Raw genomic sequence first — 5,620 nt, forward strand, 5'->3', positions numbered from 1 at the left:
CATGCTATCTCAGCACCAGGTTTCCTGGCAAGTCACCATCTCTTGATACTTTGTTTAATCCATGGGAAACATGAATGAAAAGTCTGAACTCACATTCTGATCATTTCACACAAACATGTACTCACTCAAAACAGAAACAAACTCTTTTTCTCAAAATATCTCACCAATGTGTGGAACATTTTATGTAAGAAAAAAAATTAGGGAGATGAAATCAGTTCACAATCCCTTAATACTAAACAAAGAGAGAAGCCTGATGGAGTCAGAGGAATTTTGTGTTCTGATCACAGACTGACTGACTCTCAGGACCACAGGATGAGCATGAAGCTGAATCCACTTTGCAACTTTATTTTAGGCTTGGAAAATGGGGACAAACAGAAATTCCTTTCCTTGTTTCTGAAGAGATCTCAATTTGGAACGTGTTACAAGTATTACTGAGGAGCAAAACCAGATATTTAAAACAGAACTATGAAAGTTAAGGGTGCACCTGGGAAATAATTAGCCTGGATAACCCAAGTTAATAGATTCACAAATGAGTAGTTCTGATCTCCATCAATCAGCAGGGAACCTCTTTGTAAGCCATGAACACAGAGCAGATACCACTTGCAGTTCAAGACAGATGCACCCAGGGTGTCTCCTGCTTAGAGCAAGGAAAACTCACTACCTGAGGTCTGGGGAATGACAAGCAAATAGAACCGACCCATGGTACTCTGTGCACCTCACTGACATCAGAGTGTGGCAGGATTAAAGGGGACCCAGGAAAGCTTCTAACAGAGGAACAGAAGCATTTACTGAAATGTGCTCAATGAATAGGAGTGTCCAGAAACAGCTAATTTCATATTTTGAATGTGGTAAAAAAAAATTACACTCTTTAAGAGATACTTTTCCAAGAGCATGGACTCATGTGGTCACGTGACTCACTTAATGCCTTCAGATGTCACAAGCTCAGCACACATGTGACTTTCACTCCTGTCTTTGATGAGCAGCTACCATTTAGAAACACTGGAAATAGGTAAACATTAATGAGGAAAGGGGCTGATTTAGAGATGTGCAAGGATCAAGTTGGAAGCTCAGCTTAGAAATGCATGCTTCAAGATCATGGTTTCAATGTTCCGTCTTCCTTCAAATGCATCCTGGTGTGTTTCCATTTGCTTTGATATCAGTGGGAGCGTTAAGCAAGACAGATGGCATTAATGGCCTTCTAGGCCAATAACCAAACTCCCTGTCCAACTGTAACAATAATGTCCTTTCAAATCTTAATAACACCTGCTACCCTGGGGACTCATGACCCTCCTGGAATCTCATTATAAGCAATGTTCCCATTGGGTTAGCTGTCTGTTGTGTTATTTGCTGGCAGAAAGGAATTGTATTCAGGGTATGCAAATGGATTGATATTATGAGTCATGTTGGTTAATATGTTCTAAAGGTCTCTTTAAAACAAGGAGAATCACAATTCTCCATACCATACATTGTTTGCCGGAGGTTTCCGTGGAAGAATAGCTGATTGTGTTTTGTCTTTCAACTACAAATATAATGCAAGATCTCCTTCAGGATGTCTCTCCTATGCATTTGACCATTTTGGAATTGAGGGCTGGAGGGAACAGGTCAGTGTGTCTGTCACCCATATATTTAAGGATATAGTGGTTCATGAATCCATTGAGCACAGAATCTTCCTGCAGAAAGGTACTGCACATAGAACACTTGGTCCCTGTAGCATGTTGATGAGCTGCATGCTGAAGGGTCCATCACCCCTGCCCCTCAGTCTCCCAGCCTCCTGGTGAGCCCATAACCATACTAATGGTTATTAGTAATCACTCATATATGTTATGAATGGAGGAATACCATCTGTGTCCCATGTACACCTTAAATATCAACTGCATATCTCTGACTATTTAGTGTGTGTTTAGCCAATGAGTGAAGCCATTTTGCTGAAAATGTAAAAATGGGCTTCCAGTCTCTGTTTTGATGGAGTCAGCCACTTTTTATATGCAGCTCGATATGTTTGGGGTATGGGCTTTGGCAAGGGTGTTTGGCAGCACATGCTGACTCTGCTTCCCACCACTTCCACAGGCAGAGTAGCAATAACCAGGACACCATCAACCATGCACTCCGATTGTGAGATCCTGTCTGCCCAGTGTCAGGTCCTTGGCATACATGTTTCCTACAAAGCAGCTCAGTAGATGTGACAAGGCCTCCAGATAGAAGAGCCCTTTTCCTCATCAGCCACAGAAATCTCACAATGGATATGATTAGACAGTTCAACTCAAAGCCTTGAGAGAGTAGAGCCCCTATGCTGTAGAACCTTAGCTCCAGCCAACCACTGTTTTACCACTCTGAGGTCTGTGGCACAAATGCAGGCCTAGTTGTATGTGTGGACAGCTAAGTAGAAAATGAAATGAGAGTCCTCTTCTTCAACACTTAGGGTGGGTCCCACAGCACTGACAGCCAATCATTAAACCAAACACAGAGACCCTCGGAGCACAATGTAGAGTGAACCTCTCACTTAATGCTGCTCTGTTTCTAAGCCTTCCTTTCTTTATCTAGGGTACAAAAGTAGGAATCTGAGCTAGCCATCCACAGTCATATACTGGGAAGGTGAACACATCCTCCATTGTTGACCAAGGACAAAGGAGTTTCCCAGTCAGAGGATACCTGATTTAATTATTCATTTGTACACATTTGTTTCATAGCTACATTATGTCCTATATATGTTCACATCAACTCTGAAAACTGCTTGTTTGATCTTTCCATCTGTATGCACACTTGCAGACACACACATACACACATGCGGCACACACATGTGCACACTTTATATACATACTTGTACACATATTTTAACTCACTTTATGTTGTTATAACCCCAGTGATTGCAATGCGGCTTTCCTCTGTGTGGGTATATGGACATTTGTACATTTCTAAGGAGGATGACTTTGGCAATCACCGCAGCTGATGACCCTCACCATCATGAAGCTCACAAAGTTGTTTATTTCAGCACACCCAGTAGTGATCTTTTCTGTGAACGTGAATTAAAAAAAAAATGATGTTTTTTCCTGTTTCTTTAAAATCACACTATATTTCTATTAATATGCTTGTGTATGTACTTACATGTATGGCTGGCTGTGCACCATGTGTATGAAGATGCCCACTGAGGACAGAAGAGAATATCAGATCTCCTGGACCTGGAGCTATGTTTAGGAGCTGCCTGACATGGGTGCTAGTGCCACACCCACTCCAATGAAGTCTTGTGACAAGCCCAAAAGCTTGGCCACAGACCAGAGGTGAAAAACTTCAAAGGAAGCCAGTCTCTTGGAATTCATTCATTGGCATGTCCTAACTCAAAGGTAGCCCACATAATGTCCTACCAAACTCTCGTGCTAGGTGCTCACCAAGATATGATTTACTATAACTAAACAAAATCGGACATTGCTCTCTGACCTTTGCCAATGTTCCAACATCTTAGCCAAACCCTGGTTTGGAATTTTGTAAAGAATGTTACCCATCCAGACTAATTGCCTCTGGCATTGTTAGGGAGATAGTGAAGGGGGTAGGGCATTGAAGCTTACAGAATGGGAGTTGTTTATCCCAGGGCAAGATCAAGAAGAATCCTCATTTTCAGTCCCATGTGGCAGCTGAGCTACTCCTAGGAATTAGCAAGAATGGAGCTCCCAGGGACATTTCTCTGCTAGCCCAGAAGATTAGCATAGTGGGCATTTTACTAAGGATGGGTGGGACCTTGAGCCTAGTGTGTGTGAGTGTACTGCAGAACAGTCTGCATTTGAGATTCAAGCATTTGAGCTTCAAGCCTCATGCGGTCCGCAGCCCCCTGGGCCCAAAGCACTCGGGCCCCGGGGGTGTGCAGTGCCTGTCCAGAAGAGGTGACTGCTTTAGACCCAGTGTGTTTCAGGTGGCCTCAGATGTACCTTGACCACTGAGCTGCCAGATTTTTCTTTTCTCTTTTGTAATGACTGTAAAAGTCTGATGCCATTTTGAGAAATACATTCAGATCCTGCACTTCCTTGTGTCATGTCTGTTATGTTTTTTTTGCCAATGTCTTGCCAACCTAACCAAAACCCTGTTTCCCTGCAGGTTGAGGGAGGCCCAGACGGGCTGGCCTGCAGCATGCTAGGATTTGAACCCAGATCCTCTATAGGAACAGCCTGCTTTCTTATCTGCTAAGCCAATTCTCCAGCCCTAAATAACAATTTCCATTCCATTCCCCCCTCCAATGGTTTTCCATTAAATTTCTTAATGTTCCCAAATCAAGTAAACTCAGATTTATTCTAACCTTGTGTTACATAGCCTGAGAAATGCATTTCTAATTTTTCAACTTGAAAAGTATTCAGATATTTAGATCGGACTGTACTGCTGGTGCCTGGCATCTATACCAGACCTCCATTCCAAGAAGTTAAAAGTGACAATCATACTAGATTCTCTACTTTCCACTTCATTTCCCAAGATCCATGTCCTCCATCTGTCTTACTGGACTCAGCATTGCAGGAAGCTCCCTCCCCATGCAATTCCAAGCATGCATTACACAGCTAACTATTTCTGTTAGCATAAGTCAGACTCCACCTTACCACAGGGCTGTTCTCTGATGTTCAGGTTCCTCCAGAAAAGCCGTTCTCAACCTTCCTAATGCTACAACCCATTAATATAGTTTCTTGTGTTGTGGTGACCCCCAACCATCAAATTATTTCATTGCTACTTCATAATTGTAAATTTGGTACTGTTATGAATCTTAATATAACTATCTAATATGCAGTATATCTTATATGTGACACCTATAGGTTGAGAACCACTGCTTCAGACATTTTATCTTTGTGCCAAATGCTTTTCACAGTGCTCAATACTTTATTACATTATGCTAAAAAAAAAAAAGAATGAACTGCTACCATCCTTTTCTTTGCTTGTTCTCTGTGCTCCTGTGTCTTTCATTCTTCACATACTTATAGCCCCTTTCTCCATGCCTATGCTCCACTGGAAATTTTGTTTACAGATTCACAAAACTCACTAATTTTGGTTGAAAGTTTTCCAGATAACTTAAACATTCAACTCAAAATTAATCACAAAAGAAAATATTAAAAAAAAATGGCAACGAGTATTTTTAATCTTGATTTGCATTCATAGTGCGAAGTAACAGATGAAATTCACAACATGAGGGGCCTGCTGGGAGCGTGCTGGCAAAAGATGACACTGTAGAAATAGGATCTTGTCATGGTACTATCCATGGGCCTTGATCCACTTCCCAGATGGGGGAACACAAGGACATCAAACTTGTCACTCACAGGTCTAAGGCTCAAGGTTCTGAGGCTCACAGTCCACAGCTCAGACTCCAGAGCAGTCTTCATCTCATGAGGGAGGTCAAAGGACAAGGACAGAGGAATCCTATGACAATAGCTTTAAACCCCTTCTGAAGCAGCCTAAACGCCTCCAGAAGACCCTGTTTCTCAATGCTGTGTCTATGGAAACCAAGTTTACCATGGGTTTTTGAGGGAGAAGACATTGACACCATGGCACTATCATGACCTATAATATCTTCTCCTGCCATTCTGTCTTCTGAGGGTCTGTGCAGCAGCACAAAGCTGTATGAAGATGCTCGCTCTCTCTCTCTCTCTCTCTCTCT

At 42.2% G+C, this 5,620-nt stretch overlaps 1 long non-coding RNA gene across 1 annotated transcript; it reads left to right on the forward strand.

The window, feature by feature from the left end:
• Positions 1 to 3,250: 3,250 nt before the first annotated feature.
• On the forward strand, positions 3,251 to 4,249 carry LOC116068487. The gene is made up of 2 exons (XR_004109602.1): positions 3,251 to 3,338; positions 4,084 to 4,249. It is a non-coding gene; the product is annotated as an uncharacterized LOC116068487 (long non-coding RNA).
• The last annotated feature ends 1,371 nt before the right edge of the window (positions 4,250 to 5,620 follow it).

Source organism: Mastomys coucha, unplaced genomic scaffold (genome assembly GCF_008632895.1).
Source record: "Mastomys coucha isolate ucsf_1 unplaced genomic scaffold, UCSF_Mcou_1 pScaffold22, whole genome shotgun sequence".
In the NCBI taxonomy this organism is placed as follows: Eukaryota; Metazoa; Chordata; class Mammalia; order Rodentia; family Muridae; genus Mastomys; species Mastomys coucha.